This window comes from Bubalus bubalis, chromosome 14 (genome assembly GCF_019923935.1).
Source record: "Bubalus bubalis isolate 160015118507 breed Murrah chromosome 14, NDDB_SH_1, whole genome shotgun sequence".
Lineage (NCBI taxonomy): Eukaryota > Metazoa > Chordata > Mammalia > Artiodactyla > Bovidae > Bubalus > Bubalus bubalis.
The window spans coordinates 23,752,206-23,771,341 of record NC_059170.1 but is presented as its reverse complement, the minus strand read 5'-3'; the positions used below and the strand labels follow the sequence as shown (position 1 = coordinate 23,771,341).

The window sequence follows — 19,136 nt, the reverse complement described above, 5'->3', positions numbered from 1 at the left end:
GGAGCAGAGGGGAGACTGGGTGCTGTGGGAGCACCTTTTGAGGCTACAGTAAAAAGTTATGAGCAGAGGAAGGACAACCTCAGGTTTAGAGCATGGAAGGCAACCCTGTACCAGCTCTGCTGAGAGTGGGCTGGAAGAAATGAGCAGAGGCACTGGGAGTCGGAAGATGGGAGAAAAGGAGAGGAGGTGAGAGAAGCAAAGATGGCTTTGAGAGAAATTTATGGGGACGACAGGGCTCGGAAGAGATGGGCAAACCAAAGAGAGGGAAGAACCGTGATGATGCCCAGGCCTCTGGATAGGTGGGGGTGATGGGCACTCATCACTGCCCATCCGATGTTCCTCTCCCCTCTTCCCTTAATAACAGAACCCTATTTTTGTTTGGGGGAGCTATCCACCCAGTTAAAACATACAAGTGTCCAGAGTGGCGGTGGCAGTTCTGGCCTGTGCACTGTGAGCAGTAACATCCCGGCTAGAGTCAGGCTAGCTGTTGTTTAGCCTGTGAGGGCCAAAAGAGAAGTGGGCATCACGCCTTCAGTGGCTCAGAGTCTCCCAGGTGCCAGCAACAGGACTGTGTTCAGAATCAAGGCCTAGCGGACACCAGCTGAAGGAAGTGGGGCAGCCAACCAGGCGATCAGGGCCTAAGAACCCCACATAGTCAGTGCAGGCACCGGGAATGGGCCCCGAGGGAGTGTCACCATCCGTCTGTCCTGGGACACAGCCCAGCACAGGAGGGAGAGCATGGAACTGGGAACCTGGACACTCAGCTCTGCCACTGACTCACAGACCTGAGGGTGCCCCTCTCTTGAGCCGGTACCTCAGTGTCCCCATCTATAAATGGAGGAAACACCCCAACCTCATGGAGCTGTGTGACCACCTGGCCTCTGCCTTCCTTGTCAGCCTCGCCTCCCATCACACCTTCCCAAGCATCTTCACTCTCACTGATTGATCCTGTGGATTCACCATGCTCTGACATGTGCAGTGCCTTCCACCTAGAGCACCCTTCCAAGCTTCTTCCACCTGCTTATCTTCCAAGATGAATTCAAGTACAGATGCCTGTGTGTGGCTCCACAGAAGACAGTGTTCACAGCTCAGCCATGATGGCCGAACTGTACCTCTGACTTTTGGAGCACTTGTTACACCAATAAGACATGGGCTGTTTACACACATCAGCTATGGATCACTACCTTCCATCTTTTGAGGGGTTCTAAGCCTACACACACACACACGCACACACACACACACACAGCATGTATCTGCTGGAGAGCTGCAAAAGGGCACTGGCAGAAGAGATAATGATGTCCTGATCCAGGCTCCACATGCCCAGAGCAAAGCAGAGAAATTTGCCCTGCAATGTTCTAGCCCGTGCATCTCAAACCTGGCCCTCCTTTATGAATTCATGGCGCCTCCTCCTCTGTCTCCTGAAAGCCTTTTGTGGCAACAGGTGGCGCTGACACACTCCTTGTCCTTGGAGTTGGGATGGTCAGGGAGAGAGCTCTGCACCAGCCTCTCATCCACAGGAAGGCACAGTTGTGCCCATAGAACAGACAAGGTGAGGGAGGCGCAAAGAGGTGACCTGCCTCTCTGGGGTCACAGGAATCAAAGACATCAAGACCTCCAGCCTGGGCCCTCTTCCTCTAGAGATCAGAGGTCTGTGTGGGCTCTGACACCACACCCCATGGTCTCAGGGACTCAGGCCCCCTGTTTGCAAAACGAAGTTGTTGAGGTTAGGTTAGGAAGTACTTCTAGGTCTGTCATGTGATTCCACATGCTAGTAGAGAAGGATTGAATTCAGAGGCTAGAGTCTCCCAGGAAGCTAGTTTCTCTCTCTTACACACACGTACACACACGCATTAAGTCTGAAACTCCCAGAGGGCCCTCTGGGGCAAGACAGAGATTAGGAGAAAATGGTTGCAAAATATATATTTGATGAGGAACTTGTATCAAGAATGCATAAAGAACTCTTACAACTCAATAATAGAAAGACAGCCAAACGGTTAAATATTTAAAAGTTGGAAAATTTTTTGAACAAATAATTCACCAAAGATATAGAGATGGCAAATAAGCACACAAAAAGATGATCAACATCATCAGTCATTAGGAGAATGCAAATTAAAGCCATAAGGAGACACCGCTATACAACCTATTGGATGATTAATGATAAAAAGACTGGTCATACTCAGTGCTTTGAGGATGTGAAGAAACCAGAACTCTCATACATCTGCTGGGAATGTAAAATGGCACAACCACTTTGGAAACACTTGGACAGTTTTAACTTAAATATGTATTTACTAAAGGACCTAGCCATTCCACTTCACTCCTAGGTATTTACCCTCGAGAATAAGAAGGTATATCCACACAAAGACTTATACACAAATGTTCACAGTAGCTTTATTTGTAATAGCAAGAAACTAGAAAAAAAACCAAAATGTCCATCAACAAACAAAGGGAAAAGCAAATCATGGTTTACCCTTACACACAGGGGAGTACTACTCAGAAGTAAAAAGGAATACACTATTGATAAACACAGCAACTTGAATCTCTAAATAATCATGCCAGGTGAAAGAAGCCAGACCCTCTGCCCCAACCAAAAAAAGTATATGCTATATGGTTCCATTGATATGAAATTCTAGAAAATGCAAAGTAATTGATAGTGACAGAAAGCAGATCAGTGGTTGCCTGGTGAGGGGAATGGAGAGGGAGGTATGAGAGGAAGGAATTACTACAAAGGTGCAAGAGGAAACTTTGGGGGTTGATGGATGTGTTAATTATCTTAATGGTGGTGATGGTTTCATGGGTCACATCCCATGTCAAAAGTCACACTTCTAAGTAGGTGCAGCTTGATGTATACATCAAGAGCTGGGAGGAGGGGAAGGGGCCAGAGAAAGAGAAGAAGGCAGGGCAGCAGCAAGCAGGAGGGGTCTTTCTTGGAAGCCTGGCACATGCACAGACATGGACACAGATGCACGGATGTACACGCACTGAGTAGGAAACCACCATGTGGCCTCGAGGGAAGTTCTAAGAGTCTCTACTCAAGAGATTCCATCTGCAAAAAACATCAAGGCTATTTGCCATTTGCTCATTACTCGTCCAGAGTACTTCCTGTATGCCTGGCTAGCATTGGGCACTGGGGATTCAGAGACAAATCAAACACAGGCCTTGCTCTGGGCAGTTCACGCTATCGACCACGGTGTAGCCTTCCCAAAATTCAGCCGGCATATTTAGCCTCATACCCTAAACATCCCAGCCGGGTTCCCTTCATAGGGTATGTGAGAACTCTTCTTCTTAGACCTCATTTTGTTTCTAGCCTCGTCATTGCTTGGGAGAAAGCCTTCAATTAGCTCATAACTCCAGCAGATTTTTGTCTTTTATCTGTGCTAAGCAGACATCCAAGCCGAACCCCAACTGTTTCTCATAATTGACTAAGGAGATCTGAGTCAAAGTCTTCACAGAATCACAGAACTTAAGGACAAGAAAGAATGTGAAGATTTCAAAGCCCAACATCCAATGATGCTGATTGAAGCACCATTTCTCTGAATAACAGTCCTGTTCTGCAGTCACCTAGACTGTTTGAATACCTCCAGTGAGAAGGGAGCTCACTACCAACCGAAGATGTATCAGATCTTTGGAAAACTAGAGAAGTTATAAAGTTCTTTCCTTCTAACTGGGTGTAAGGGTACTAGCATTTATTAAGCACCTACTGTGTGCTAAACCCTGTGCTGTGGGCTTTACACACATGGGATTTCTAATCTAGTTTAATTCTCTACCCAGCTTTGCTCCTATGAGGCTGGAATTATGACTATGAAGCCCATTTTTACTACTGAGGAAACAAAAGGGTCAGAGAAATCAAGTGACTTGCCCACAGTCACAAAGTAAGTCCATGATCAAGACCAAGGTGGCAGTCCAACTTGTCCAGCTCCAAAGTCCGTGCTCTTAGCTGACCACTCAGAGAGCAGGGTGAGAGATCTGATGCTGTCCAGGCTTGGATCCTGGGCTCCATCACTGGAAGGCTGACCTCTGAGATTCCTCACAACAGCCATCTCCTGCTAGTCCTAACAAATCTGAGGCCCATCCTCTCCCAGGCACGGAGCCTACCCGCCCCCTATTTTTAGAAGGAAGCCACAAGCCAGGGAGTTGGCTCAAGTAGTCCTACAGCTCTAGGCCGGGCCCTGGGTACTGGGGGCTGCTCTCTGTAGTGCAGGAAATGGGAGGGCGTGGAGGGTCAGGTGCTCTCCGTCCTCTGAGCTCACAGAGCTAGGCTTGGTGACTAGGAGCCTGGGCTCCAGGAAGGAGCTGACGAATAGGGACTCCTGAAAGATAGCACATGAACTGGGCCTTGAGACAGATGGGAACATGGGGAGATAGCAGCGGTGATGGGAAGAAAATTTCAGGGTGAATTAAAGTAAAGGAGGTAGAAAGGAGGGGCCCGTGGAGGGAATACTGCTGACTGGGATAGAATTTGACCAAGGGCCCCTTACGGACATTTCTGAAGCAGCAAAATACCCTTCTTTAGGTCTTAGGCTGGCTCATCCCAATCAGCCCCAGGGCTGGTAATCTTGCTTGCAAGAGCCCAGCTAAGGGCTGAGGAGGGAGGAATGGATACCCACAGGCCCAAAGGAGCAGAAACAGGGAGAGAAAGAGAATGAAAAAGCAAAGGGAGAAAAAGGAATGGGGAGAAGTGGGCTCAGGAATCGGTTATTTGGTAGCTCAGCCACATACAAAAGACAAGTCGCTTTAATTCCCTGTGACTCAACTTCCTCTTTTATAATACTACTTTCCTTGAAGAGCGGTAGGAGGATAGGCCATGTCACACATCCCTGTGCCTCTTATCATTCGCAGGGACAAGGGTTGGGACCCAGCGGGGAGAGAAGCAATTGAGGCCATAGAGAGGAGGCGCATTTGTGGGGCCATCTGCCATGTGCCACGCCCTTTTGGCAGATCATCCTCTCCTCTCAGGCACAAATGACCGATCCCTCTTTGGTAGATGAGAACATGGCCCAGGGGTGGGGGCTGGGAGGGGAGGGTGGGGAGTAAGATAATTTGTCTGCGGTCTCAGGCTGACAAGCAGCAGAACTGGAGATGAGCCAGGCCTGACTCTGAAGCCAGAGCTCACCCTGAGCAGCAAGTAGCCCCTAGGAGACCCAGGTCGGCTTCAGCTCTGTGCCCCAAATGAGAGGAAGGTGACCTTGGTCAGCGCCCTAGGCTTCGCCTCACTGCAGAGGCCACATTTGGCATACCTGTCTCCCAGGAGAGCTCAATGTCCGAAGTCTGCCACCTCCAAAAGGGAGGATGGAAGGAGGTGAGTGGTACAATAAAGAGAGGAGCAGTGGCTTGGAGGGAAGAGGGGGATGTGGTGCCAAACTAGCCTCCTAATGAGGCTTTGGGAAAGACCCAGGATTCCCTGTGCCATTTCTACCATTTAAAAAAGCTCTGGAGAACAGGGGACTGCCCTTTGCTGAGAGGTACTAACCCTACAGCCCAGCTAGACTGGTGGGCTCACCACCCTAGGACTTGCTCAGCTTACCCAGTCCTACTCCTCTCCCTTTCCCCAACCCTTCAGATCCTGCTCTAGTTCCTCCCACTAGGAAGCCTTCCCAGATAGCCCAAGCCTACGGTTACCCTTTCTCTTGGGGACGCCAGTAGCACTCACTGCTTGCATCACCTGTGACCAGTCCTATGCTAGAATTCCCGACCCTCTAGATTACAAGACTATTGAGCATCGCCATTCCACATCCCATCCCATTGCAAGAATTCCTTCTAGAACATCAAGACCTATGTGAGCAGCCTAGAGACGAGGAAGTAGCTCTCAAAACATACTGCTTCATTGCTAGATGGTTTTTCAACTTAGCATGTTTTTCCTTGAACTGAGCCTAAATTGTCCTCCCTGGCTGGCACCTGTAAGTGCTGATCTGGGGACTGCCCTTCAGGGCATGTGGAAGCCCAAGATCTCTCATGAGACTGAAATTTGAGTTTCCACATACAACTATCTTCATACCCAATGACCATATTCCATCCCAGCAGTGTGGGAAGCCATGTCCAACATGCCTGGGTTGGGGTTCCAACCCCACCACTTTCTGGCTACACGAAGTATGGCCAGTTCCTTCTTTCCACTGGTCTCAGCTTCCTCAATTATAAAAATGCCCCACCTCACCAGGTGGCAGTGCCTCACCTGTTGAATGTAGTAGCTTTATTGCTTTATTCATTAACCACTTTTTTTGAAGCAATATGGCTTAGAAGAAAGAACATAGCTCTGATGCCAAACAGACCAGCTTGTTACACAGTAGCTCCGAACAAACTTACTTTCCCTCTCTGAGCCCCAGTGTCCTCATCTATAAAATGAGGATAACATAAGCTAAGTGGGCCTGAGTTGTTTTGCGTCTTATTTTTCTAACAAATGTCTTGGCCTTTCTTCTGGATCTGCCCAGTTTGCAAGGTTACTATAAAGCAGCTACCCTTTTACTGAGCACCAGCATGTGGCAGGCACAGTAAGTGTTTCAGATGAAGACTCCATTCAATCCCCATACCCACTCTCTAAAGCAGGTACTACAATCTAGCATCTAACACTCGGAAGGCACGCAATCCAATGGCAGCTGTTACTAATATTTCTATGAGCCAGGCTCCATGTATCATCCGTATATCTTTATCAGCCTCAAAATCTCCCTGAGTGGGAGGGGCTGAACGTCAGTACCTGCTTATAGACCGGACACTGTAAACACTGGCTGAATGAATGAATGGAAACATTTCTTTGCATTCCCCCACGGTGGCCCGGGTAAGGCCTGACCACGGTAGATGCTTGATGAATATTTGATTAAGTGGAGCCACAAAAACGTAAACTGTCCTCAGAGGCTTTAGTCTGAATCCCAGAATGCCTTGAAAGCACATCAGTGGGGTTCCTCCAGCTAATCAGGAGGTCCTCTCTGAGAACACTCCAGGCTTTCTTCATAATCAGATCCCAGCTTTTCCTTGGGGGTGGCTATGTGGCAGAGCTGTCAAAAAGAGACCACTTACTGTCCAGACCTCATCATAACCCAGGCAGAGGTGGTAGAACCAGCGTGGCTTCCAGAGAACAAGAAATGCCCCTCCTGCTGAGGAGATACCAGCACCTCTCCTCACACCTGCTTCTCAAGGGTAGCTTTTGTGCCGGCTTCACTGGCCATCAGTCAAATTCCCCCTTCTGAGGCTGCTGATCAAGCTTCCAAAGACCCTGTGGAAGGGAGGCTGGGAGGTTCCAGGGGGCTCAGAGGGGTTTGGAAGCCTCAGTCTCTAGAGACTCCTTCCTGACAGTGCTGCCAGAAGCGAAGGGGCACAAATTGGGCCTTTGAAGCAGGCGGCCAGAAGCAGAAGATCCAAGTGGCCAAAGCAATGTGTTCCCCTGTCTTGAAGAGAGGGAGGGCATCCCTGGTCCAGGTCTGCACTCTCAGCTTCAATTCCTTTCTCTGTCCTCATCCTCAGCCAACAGCTATGAGCACTACGTGTCTGGCATCTAACACTGTACATCAGGAAGCACAGACTGATGGCCTGACACAGACACACTTTAATGGGCGTATTTTAAAAGGCTGCCTAGTTGGTCACATTAAAAAAAAAATTAAAAGATGTCACAAACATTCAGATTTCTGTCTTATTTTTTATTATTGTAATTATTTATTTTTTGGCCATGCAGCTTGTGGAATCTTAGTTCCCTGACCAGGGGTCGAATCCATGCCCCCTGCTGTGGAAGCATGGAGTCCTAACCATTGTACAGCCAGGGAAATACCTGGGTTTCTTTCTTATAAATGAGAAGATCCGACAACATGTGACCCACATTCTTGCGTGGCAGGAGTGGCAGGCAGGCTAGCAGCTGCCTCTTTCAAGTAAATACTCTCCAATTTGCTATCATCTTCCAAAGCCCAAAATGGACAAGAGAGTTTGAGGTTCCTTCCTTTACATGTTTTATTATGGCATATGGACCTCCTCTAGTGACCTTAGGAGGTAGATAGATAGCGTCATGTCCCCATTTTACAGATGAGGAAGCAGAGGCTCTAGAGAAAAAATTGGCCAGGATTTGAGCCCAAGCAGCCTGACTTCAGAGCCAAACTCAAGGACAGTGAGTATGTGCAAAGTCACTTCAGTTGTGTCCGACTCTGTGTGACCCTATGGATTGTAGCCTGCCATGCTCCTCTGTTCATGGGATTCTCCAGGCAAGAACACTAGAGTGGATCCTCCTCCTCCAGGGGATCTTTCTGACACAGGGATTGGACCTGTGTCTCTTCTCTCTCCTGCCTTGGCAGGCAGGTTCTTTACTACTAGTACCACCTGGGAAGCTCCCTGGTCTGCTGCAAAATATGGACAATGCAATGAGACTTTTTAAAAAATATTTATTTTTATTTATTTGGCTGTACTGGGTCTTAGTTGTGGCATGTGAGATCCTGTTCCCTGACCAGGGATTGAACCCAGGCCCCTTGCATTGGGAGTTTGGAGTCTTAATCACTGGACCACTAGGGAAATTCCTGCAGTGAGTTTTTAAATAAAGCAAAATGCATCTGATTTGAAGGAATCATTTTTTTCCCTGATTTTATATAGCCTTCTTACTTTGGGGATAAAGGTATTAAAATGTTCTTTTTCTCTCTATATGACTATAACAGTAAACAGAATGAGTGTAATTTGTCCTTATTCAGCAGAGTAAAAAGTTGGCCAACCTAGGATAGATTCTCAAATGTATTGATCTTTGAAATCTGTCTCAGGACCATTGCTCTGCTATACAGCCTTCCTGTCCAGATAGAAAGCATGTTTCTGCTACTCCTCATGGTTCAAAACCCCCCCACCTTGATCCGCATCTCATCCTATCTTTGAAGAGGTAGCTTTTGAACTGAGCCTTTCCCAAACCATCTCTCTCCAGCAAACCCACAGAGCATGTGTTCATACCTCTAGTTATATTTATCTCATTCTTCCTCAGGTTACAGGAACCTGTGTATCATATCCACTCTTGTACCCCTTAAAGTGGTTCTAGAACAGAAGAAAGTGTTGCGGAATTGTTAACCAGTCAGTGCTTGAAGAGATCACCACCTCTGCCTATCATTTTACAGGTGTGGAAAAGCAAAGAGCCTTGCCTCAGGCCACCCAGGGAGCCCTGGCAGAGCTGAGGTCAGTCTCTTGGCCCCTCGGTGCTTGCTCTTTCCACTGTACCAGGCTGCTTCCCAGGTGTTCTCTTTCGGTTGGTTCAGCACCTCAGTTCAGAGGTGCTAGCATATGACAAACACTTCATAAATACCTGTTCATCAGGCAGTACAAAGCAGCTTGGGAACACAGGCCTCCTCTCTCTAAGGGCCCTTAGCTTCATATCATCTGCATCAAACCTCTACTCGGTGTGAGCTGCCCATCAAATGAAGAAACAGCCCCTTAGGTTCCTAGTGACCTAGATGTAGAAAGATACCCTTATGGCTCAGAAATGCAGTCCCCATAAGGCCAGAGTTCTGATCCCAGCCTTGCTGAGTAATCTTGGCTAAATGCCTTCACCTCTCCAGGTGTCGGGTGGTCTGGACAGGTGGGATAATGACATGAGGAAGAAGTCCCCAAGCCCACTGGATGGTTATAGGCACTAGACAGGCTTTCCAAGAGGAGCCTCAGAGTCCTACTTCTAGAGGCCTCTGATGACAGGGAGGGTTCCAGGCCCCCTGAGACAAATGGATGGCTCCTTTGGAACTGAGCCACAGAGTGAGTTGGGATGGTCCCTCAGATTGTGGCCACTTTTTGGGTTACTGCAGTCAAGAGTCAAAAACTCCTTGGAAACATCCTAATCTGGGTAGAACATTTATTATTATTTATTATATACAAATTTAATGCAGAAAATGGCATCATTTCTCTAAAGTCTTCCTGAGAGAGGAAGAGGCTATCCCTTTCTCCCTGTCCCATTACATCCACATCAGTGTTATCACAGCTCCTAGATGGTCCAACCATACCCACAGGCTTAGATAGTTGTCTTCCTCTATTAGCCGTGAGCTTCTTGAAATTAGGGATCGCCTGTTACTCTTTTCTGTATCCTATGTGCTTGGTCTGCTGCTGCGGCTGCTGCTGCTAAGTCACTTCAGTCGTGTCTGACTCTGTGTGACCCCATAGACGGCAGCCCACCAGGCTCCCCTGTCTCTGGGATTCTCCAGGCAAGAACACTGGAGTGGGTTGCCATTTCCTTCTCCAAGGCATGAACAGGGCCTGATAAATAAATAATAAACAAAGGCTGATCCATGTTTAGCTGGACAAGGAAACTCCACTCTTGTTCTGGGACAAGGCAGCATTTAGGCCCTTTAGAGTCATAGAGGCGTCCAGTGCATTTAGGACATGCAGAGAGAAACTGGCTAACCCGAAGTCACGCTGTCAGTGAGAAGGCTCAGACTAAAAGCAGTTCTTTCAACTCTCAGCTAAACTGTTTCTGGATCTACCACAACTTAGCTGTGTAACTCTGGGCAAGATCCTTTGTCTCACTGCCCTGGCTTCCTCACTTATAAAATGGGTAAGATTAAAGTCTAAGCCCACAGAATAGGATTATTTAAAGAGTAAGTGAACCTGTGTAAAACAGAGCACAGGACCTAGGAGGAGCTCAAAACATGTGCCCGTCATGACTGTCATTCACTCCCAGCGGTTCTCCTTGGTAAAGGGGCACCGGCCACTCATCAGCAAAGCCGAGCTCACGCTGCAAGGAAAACTTTACAGCACTAACTCACAAACTCGTCAACCCAGCAAGTTCCCCTGCAACAGTCCCTTTGGGGAAATGCCTGATCTTTTGTCACGAATCTTTCACAGCTTCCCCTTCTCCAAAGCCCTAGGCACAGTTACAAGTGTACACACACCTCACAGAGACTAGAAGCGGAGGTAGCGAAACCTTTGCAAGAGCTCACCCTTTCCACTCAGATAGACCAGGTGTCGGATAACAGTTCTGCCACTTCGAGCTCTGTAGCCTTAGGAAAGTCACTCTCTCTAAGCCTCAGACTCCTCTACTTTCACATCAGTATAATCTGTTACAAGGATTACCTGAAATAGGTAATGGTCTGCTATTCCATAAATGATACTCAGAGTAATAATAGTTGTCTTACTTTTATTTAACAAAATCCACTTGACAAAATGTCAGAAGCAGAAGGAAGCTTCAGGATCATGTCTTCTCACTTTATACCTGGGGAACTAGAGGTCCTGAGAGGAGCTATGATTGGCCCAAGGTCACTCAATGCGGTGGTAGTAGAACAAGACCTGGGACCTGGGTCTCCTGATTTTTTGCTACATGTCCATTTTGACTTGTTTGATTCTCCTTATCTGCTCCTTCCCCGAAATACAAGAAGAGGCTGGAATCATTCTCTTCCCAATTTTCTTCTCTTTATGCTCATCTTTCACCAGCCAGAACCACCATCATCACTTCCCAAGGCACATCTAGTTCCTTCAAGCCTGACTCAGGGAGAAGGTGAAACAACTGTTGGCCACTGGCAATAGCAATAGTAAGAGCAGTAATAATGACAACCAACAATTGGCACAGTACTATACTTAACAATGCTTTTCCCTACACTGTCAACACACTCCTGCAGTTTCTCTCTAACCTAGTTGGCTTAGGGACATAATTTCCTCAAACTTATTTGATCCAACACTTACTGAGGACCTGCTTTATGCCTAGCCATGGGCTAGAGGTTGAAGACAGAGAGAGAAAAAAGTCCAGGCCTCTGCCGGGAGGAGCTCACAAACTAATGGGGATGTAGTGGAGCTGGGGAAATAATTTCTTATGGCCCAAATGGTGCAGCAGCAACATGCCCTGCACTACCCTTATGGGGAGCCTTCTTTATCATGCTGTCAAGAGGCAGAATGTATCTGTGGAATAAACCGCAACGAGAAAGGGTGAATGTAAGGCTGAACAGGACAGCAGGAGAGACTATAAAGAATAGGAAATACAGACACCAAAGTCTTGACCTCCTTATCTCATGGAGATTCTAGTGAGAGACTCCTGGAGTGCAAGGGAGCAGGAGTGGGATCCAGGTGAAAACAGGAAGGCTTGGTCCCTGCCTCCCTGTCAGCACATAAGATTTTGATGCTTCTGTTCCCTAAGGGACTCTGCTCTTTGATGCCAACATTTTCCAAACCCAGTGCTGGGCTACATGTGCCTCCTTGGGACCACCATTTGCTGGAATGATGTCAGCATCCTTGCACCGGAAATGTTTGTACCTCCTGGTTGCTTCCCCCTCAGCCTGGCAGCCCAGCCCACTCCAGCACACATTATCCCCTGGCAGGGAACCATCTATAAGGATGTGGAAGAGACTGGTGGGGAGGTGAGAAAACACAGGAATAAGAGGAGCCACCCCTCCCCTCTTCCTCCAGTCTACCTCCCAAGTCCCACATCCCTGAGAACCTACTATGTGCCAGGCATGGGCAGTATTTTCAGTGCTTTCATATAGGTCTCATTCAGTCTTCACGTCAACACTCTGACAAATTCTTCCCAGATTTACAGATGAGGAAATTGAAGCTTGGGGGAGGGAAGTAGCTTGACAAAGGTCATTCCAGTGATGGCATGGAGATGCCAATACAGGACTGTCTGACGCCTCCAGTTCTACAAGGCCCACACAGTCAATGCTTCCCTTGAGAAGTCCTGAGTTTAAAGAGATCAACTGAGGAAACCCCAATTATTTCATAGACCCAAGTTTAAATTCTAGATTGCTTTTAATAGAGATGTCCCCCTGACATGTAAGAGCTGCTTGAATGGCATATTAAAATCGAACAGACCATCTAATCCAACTCCTGCATTTAACAGACAAGCAGACAGACACCCACGCCTAAAGGATTTTAAGATGGCTACTTGGGGCCTCTGAGCAGGCTAAGGGACATCAAGAACCCCAATCTCTGGCACCTTCCCTCCCCCACCCTGCCTGCAGAGATCACCTTCTTTGGGGAAACAACTCCAGCCCATCCCACCTCCAGATGGACAGAGAAGGCAGAGGAAACAGGCCTCTCCTCAGACTGCAGGGGTGAGGGAGGGAATGTGGGACTCCCCTGGCTAGTTGGTGTTCCAACAGCCCAGCTCCCGGCTGAGGAGCAGAAGGATAAATTATCACATCTCAAGGAAGCTCCAGGGAGACTGAGGCTCAGAGCTCCTACTCTAGGAGGTCAGGGGCATTTTTTTCCAGATCTACCGCAGGGCCTTGATTCTTCTCAGGGGGGAATAAGGGAAGGAAGCAGTCATTGGCACTTGACCTTGGGCTGGGTTTGAGGTTCCATCCTCCCCCCACCCTCAGGTACCCTTGCTCCTTCCTCCTCCAAGAAGGAAAGAGGCTTAAATGTTTGCCAAATGCTGGAACAGGAAGACAAATAGAAACGGGGTGGTCCCTAAAATCCCCTAAAATCGCCCACTTCGGGCATCTTCTCTGCTGCTACCAGCATCCTCTAACTGGTGAATTTTAAGGTGGTGGCGGTGGTGGGGCGCTTAGAAGGGTGTAGGGGAATGAAGGGAGGGTAAGAATGAGTCACTGTTAACCCCTCCGCGGCTGGTGTTCTCTGAGGGATTCTACCGCAGCGAGCGGCCCCCGCCCGCAGCCCGCAGCGGTGCAGCACACGCGGCCCCTCTCCCGGCTCCGCCGAGGCCTCCTCACCTGAGTCCACTCGCCCTCCGCAGCCCCGCCGGCGGCTCTCACCGCTCCGGCCCGGCTTGGCGCAGCGCCTCTGCAGTCGCTGCTGCAGCTGCCTGGCCCAGATCAGCAACCTGCGGCGGTGGGGAAAACAGACAGGGGCGGGTGAGCGTGGGCGGGGACCCGGGGCGGTCGAGTCCCCCAGCCGCTGACAGCTGGGCCGCCGCAGCCCGAAAAGCCGGGAGGGCTGGCTGACCGCTGGGCGCTCCGGCTGCTCCCCCGAGCCTCCCCTTCCCCCACCCGCACTTGGCATTTGGGCCGCGGCGGCACCGCTGGGGCGGTGGTCCCCGGAGGTCCCTGTCATCACCTGCGGAGGCTTCCATGGCTTCGGCTGCCCTGCCCAGGCCGCCGAACTGCTCTCCGGAGCCCCTGCTGGAGGCGGCTAGCTGGGTGCTCGCCGGGGCTGGGGCTGCCGGGAGGGAGGGAGGGACAGGGAGGGTGAGGTGGATGCAGGGGACCAGCCAGTCGGCGGCTCGCCGGCAGCTGCGTAAGCGCCCCGTCTTCACTTTCCTTCTTAAAGAGATAGTTAGCATCTTGCTCCAAGAGATTTCGGGAGCGGTGATGCCAGCATGCACGGAATAGGGGTGGCCTCTCCCACTTCCACACAGGCCTGTACTTAGAACCGGTGGTGGCACCTGGCCAGAGCATGATGGCTCACTGACAGGTCGTGTCACCCTGGACGAGTCCTGTCACCTCTCTGGGCCTCAGTTTTCTCATCTGTGACATGGGATGTTGATACTAAACTCACTTCTTGTCATATGGTGGTCTTAAATAGTCATTTGATCCTAATTCCTTAAAGAATATTTTCACTCAACTACCTCTGAGTATCTAATGCAAACAGTACTCAGGCTACTTAGGAAAACGATAGTAAGAATCTTAAATATCTGAAAACAAAAAATGTTTTTCTTTGAGGTATTAAGATGATGAATCATCAGAAAGATGGAAATATAAAAACAATCAATACCTAAAATAAGTGTTCATTATACACCTTTCCCCTCTGTGTCTGTCTTCCATCCACTATCAGAGGGAAGAAGAGAAAAAACAAGTGGGAAAAGTCTAGAAAACTGGACTCTCTGCCTAGCCCTTCCACTTCTAGTCCTGTAACTTTAGATAAAGTAACTCACTCTCTGGGCCTGGATTCTTAGCTACTCTATGTGTGGGAAGCTGGGTGCAATGGGAAGCTGCTCCCTCCTTCAGAACCAGCCCTAACTATCTGATCAGTAACTCCTTTACTCAAACCATCCCTCAGTTCTTCCAATTGTTGTTTAGTTGTTAAATCATGACCAACTCTTTTGCAATCCCATGGACTATACCCCGCCAGGATCCTCTGTCCATGGGATTTTCTAGGCAAGAATACTGGTGCAGGTTGCCATTTCCTTCTTCAGGGGATCTTCCTGACCCAGGGATCAGACCTGTCTCCTGCACTGGCAGGTGGATTCTTTACCACTGAGCCACCAGGGAAGCCAGGCTTTTCTTGACCACCCTAAATAAAATAGTGACTCCCTCCTCCTTCACTTCCTCTGCCCTAGTTTTGCTGTATTCCACCACCATATTAAATTTTTACTATTTGTAGTCTTTCATTATTACCCCCACTACAATGTACACTCCATGAAGGTAGGGACTTTATCTCTTTCCATATTCCCATTGCTTAGATGATGCCTGACACATATCACATGCTCAATAAGTATTGACTAGGTAAATGAGAGAGTAAGCATGCATTGTGCCAAGCCCTAGTTTCTATAGAACATGAGGTCAGATGTTATCCTAGTCTCTAAGATTCCTAAGTCCTTAAGTCTCTGTCTACTCTTGGCAAGGCTTAACTTGGTACCCTTCACCCTAAGCTGACTTTTCCAGAGAAGTATTTGTAAAATGAATTCTCTGACCTCATATCATGACTCTGCATTACTGGCCTGGTAAGAAATAGTTAATATTTACAATATGCAATTATAATATTTGCAATATACTATATATAATAAGAAATAATTGTTTTAAGTGAACTGTTACTTTTCAGAGTTAAATCTTTTTTTGTAGCTCTAATTTGTGGTAAATCCATGATCTGTAACAATACATATAATTTCGCAAAAAATGCCTATAAATTTTTTGGCATTGGCTATATTTCCCCTCATTCATTTAAAATGAATTCTTCTGTCAGATGGCTGTATTATATTATGCTTTGTGGAAAAATACGGCAGAGCAATTGTAGTAAGAATAGGAAATTGTAGTTGAAAAAGCCATGTGGATTAAGGCCTGCTGTCTAAAAAACAAAAACCTGATGCTAAATTAGCAAGTTAACTGATGAAACATTTTATCTGCTCTAAAGCCCACCTAAATAATATAAGTGACTTACTTACACTTGATGCAAAACCAAAGGAAGCCATGTAATTACTGTTCGTTTATCAGGAGATAATTTCTGAAATCCTCATTTAAAAATATTTTTTGTCTGTTCTCATGTTTTTTTCCTTGATACTTAGAAGACTACATTTCCCAGAAATATCCATAAGGAATTTCACCCCCCAAAAGAGAGAGGATCTCTATCCACATTACTGTCCTCTGGGATGGTGTTAGCTAGCAAAGCCTCCTCAGTAACATAAAGCATGTGATTGAGAAGAAGATAGCCAATGTTTAGTTACAATAGAAATTGTAAGCAATGAGGATTTTAAACACAAAATGAATTATTCAAAAGAAACTAGTAGTTTTGCTTTTGTTTTGTACAAATTGAGAACTACTAAATTTGTTTATTTTCAAAAGCATTTCTGGTTCCAGTTTTGGGTAAGCACATTCCTCCCACTGACTGCCACAATAAACCTGAAGAAAATGCATGTAGCAGCTACTCGAGGACTCTGAAAATACTAGCAGGCAAAATGGGGTAGAAGGATAGAATTTGACACACCACTGTCTAGTGAGTTTACCAATTTTGCTTCCTCTGGTATCCCCCAGCCTGATCTCAAGATAGCCCCAAATCTGGAATTGGGGAATCATCACAGAGAAGATGCCTAGTTCTGGCTTGAGGGTTAGGAAAAGAGACCCCTAATGCTCAAGGTGAGTGAGGGGAATAATTTTACTTTTATTTTATAATATTTTCTTCATTATCTCATGCCCCAGTCCTCGGGAATTCTGCAGTGGTGGCTGTGGCATCTGGGACCCACAGGTCTCTAAAACTCTGAGGCAGGAAAAACTTCTCCAATCACAGTAGCTGTGGGCCTGAGAGTGTGAGCCTCTGCTGGTATTTGTGTTTTGTCTCTTTCTGTTCCTCCCACCATTTGGGTCCAGATGCAGGTGCAATTGTGGGAAGAAGTCAGGAAAACAGAGTGGAGTAAATAAAGCTACAATCTCCAGCCTTCTGGTGAACCCCAAAGAGGATGAACTAAATCATTATAAGGATAATAATAAAAAAATAATAATTCTGGTTACTACTGAAAACTAAGAATAAAGAAAAATCTTGCAAGCAATCAGAGAAAAATGATGTGTTATTTACACAGGAATAATGATTTGAATAACTGTGAATTTCTCAACTGAAACCATGAAGAGCAGGAGAAAAATGGAACAATAATTTTATATTGCTGAGAGAAAAGAGCAGTCAACCAGGATTCTACACACAGCAAAAATATCCATCAGGAATAAAAGTAAAATAAAGACATTCTAAGATAAAGGTAAGATACGAAAATTTATTTTCAGCAGACCTGCTCTAAAAGAACTGTGAAAGAAAATTCTTCAAACAGAAGGGAAATTATATTAGAAGGAAAGTTAGAACATCAGGAAGAAAAGGACAATAAGAATGATAATTATTTGGGTAAATTTAGTAGACTATTCTCCTCTTGAATTCTTTAAAATGTTTGACAGTTGAAAGCAAAAATCATCATAACACTGTCTAGTGGGTTTTCAATGTAGATAGATGTAATATATAAAACAATTATGATTACAATATAAAGTAGGAAGTCTAAAGGAACTTAAATTATACAAAGTTTCTATACTTCGCTCAAGGTGGTGAAATATTGATTCTAAGTATGGAGAATCTCAGGGACGGAGGAGCCTGGTGGGCTGCCGTCTATGGGGTCACACAGAGTCGTACATGACTGAAGCGACTTAGCAGCAGCAGCAGCAGCAGTGTGAAAATTTAAGAATTTAATTTTGAATCCTTAGAGTTACTATTTAAAAATATCTACAACAAAAGATAGAGTAAAAAAAAAACAAACAGATAAATTATAACGGAATTCTAAAAACAAAGTTCAGATATTCCAAAAGAAGGCAAGAAAGGAGGAAACAGAAGTGAGAAATAGAAGAAACAAATAGTAAACAAATAATAAGATGGTAGATCTAAATCCAAACATGTCAATATTTACATTAAATGTATAAACACATCAACTAAACAGAGATTATCAGGATGGACTTAAAAAATGACTTAATTAGATGCTGTCCACAAGAAATCCACTTTAAAGAATGATATAGGTAGGCTAAAAGTAAAATATGGGGAAAGATACACTGTAATACTAATCAAAGGAGAGCTGGAATGGCTTAATATAAGAAAATGTAGACTTCAAAGAAAATAAAATTACCAGAGACAAAGGACTCATTATGCAAAAATAAAAGGACTGTAAATAATTGTAGAAGAGCTTCAAAATACATGAAGCAAAACCTGTCAGAACTGCATGGAGAAATAGATTCACAATTATAGCTGCAGACACAAACACTCCTTTTTCTGTAATCAGTAGAACTAGTAGACAGAAATAAGCTAGGATACGGAAGAACTGAAAAGCACTATTACAACTAGGTTCAATTGACATTTATAGAACACTCCACCTATCAACTACAGAACATATTGTTTTTAAGACAGACCGCATACTAGATCATAAAACAAACATTAATGAATTTAAAAGAATCAAAATCATTTAAAGTATGTTCTCAGACCATAATGAATAGAATAATTACATAAAGGTAACAGGAAATTCTCCCTTGAAAATTAAACAACATACTTCTAAATAATCCACAGGTTAAAGGGGAAGTTTCAAGGAAAATTAGAATATATTTTGAACTGAACAAAACTGAAAGTACAACTTATTGAAATTAGTGCAATGCAACTTAAAGCAGTGCTTGGATGGAAACAAATAGCATTAAATGTTTAAAGAAGGAAGGTCCCAAATCAATTAAGCTTCTACCTTAATAAAACTAAAAAACAAGAGAAAAATAAACTCAAAGCAAGCTGCAGGAAGGAAATAATAAATATCACAGTAGAAATCAATGAAATTGAAAAAAGAAAAGCAAAGGAGAAAGTCAATGAAACCAAAAGCTTTGAAAAGACCAATAAAATTAATATGCCCCTAATATGACTGAAAAGAAAAAAGAAGACAGAAATTAAGAGTATCTATAATGAAAGAGGGAGAAGGCAATGGCACCCCACTCCAGTACTCTTGCCTGGAAAATCCCATGACGGAGGAGCCTGGTGGGCTGCAGTCCATTGGGTCGCTAAGAGTTGGTCATGACTGAGCGACTTCACTTTTACTTTTCACTTTATGCATT

At 45.9% G+C, this 19,136-nt stretch overlaps 1 protein-coding gene across 5 annotated transcripts in view; it reads right to left on the bottom strand.

Moving 5' to 3' along the window:
* SNPH (syntaphilin) overlaps nt 1–14,079 on the bottom strand; it is a 45,150-nt gene extending 31,071 nt beyond the window's left edge. For 4 of the 5 annotated variants that reach the window (XM_044927781.1, XM_044927782.1, XM_025263734.2 and 1 more), the window contains exons 1-2: nt 13,930–14,079; nt 13,587–13,696 (exon numbers count right to left, since the gene is read on the bottom strand). The gene's annotated coding sequence lies outside the window, so the exon portion shown is untranslated. The remainder of the gene's footprint in view (nt 1–13,586; nt 13,697–13,929) is intronic. The other variant, XM_006048983.3, reaches the window with a different exon arrangement.
* Between the last annotated feature and the right edge of the window lie 5,057 nt (nt 14,080–19,136).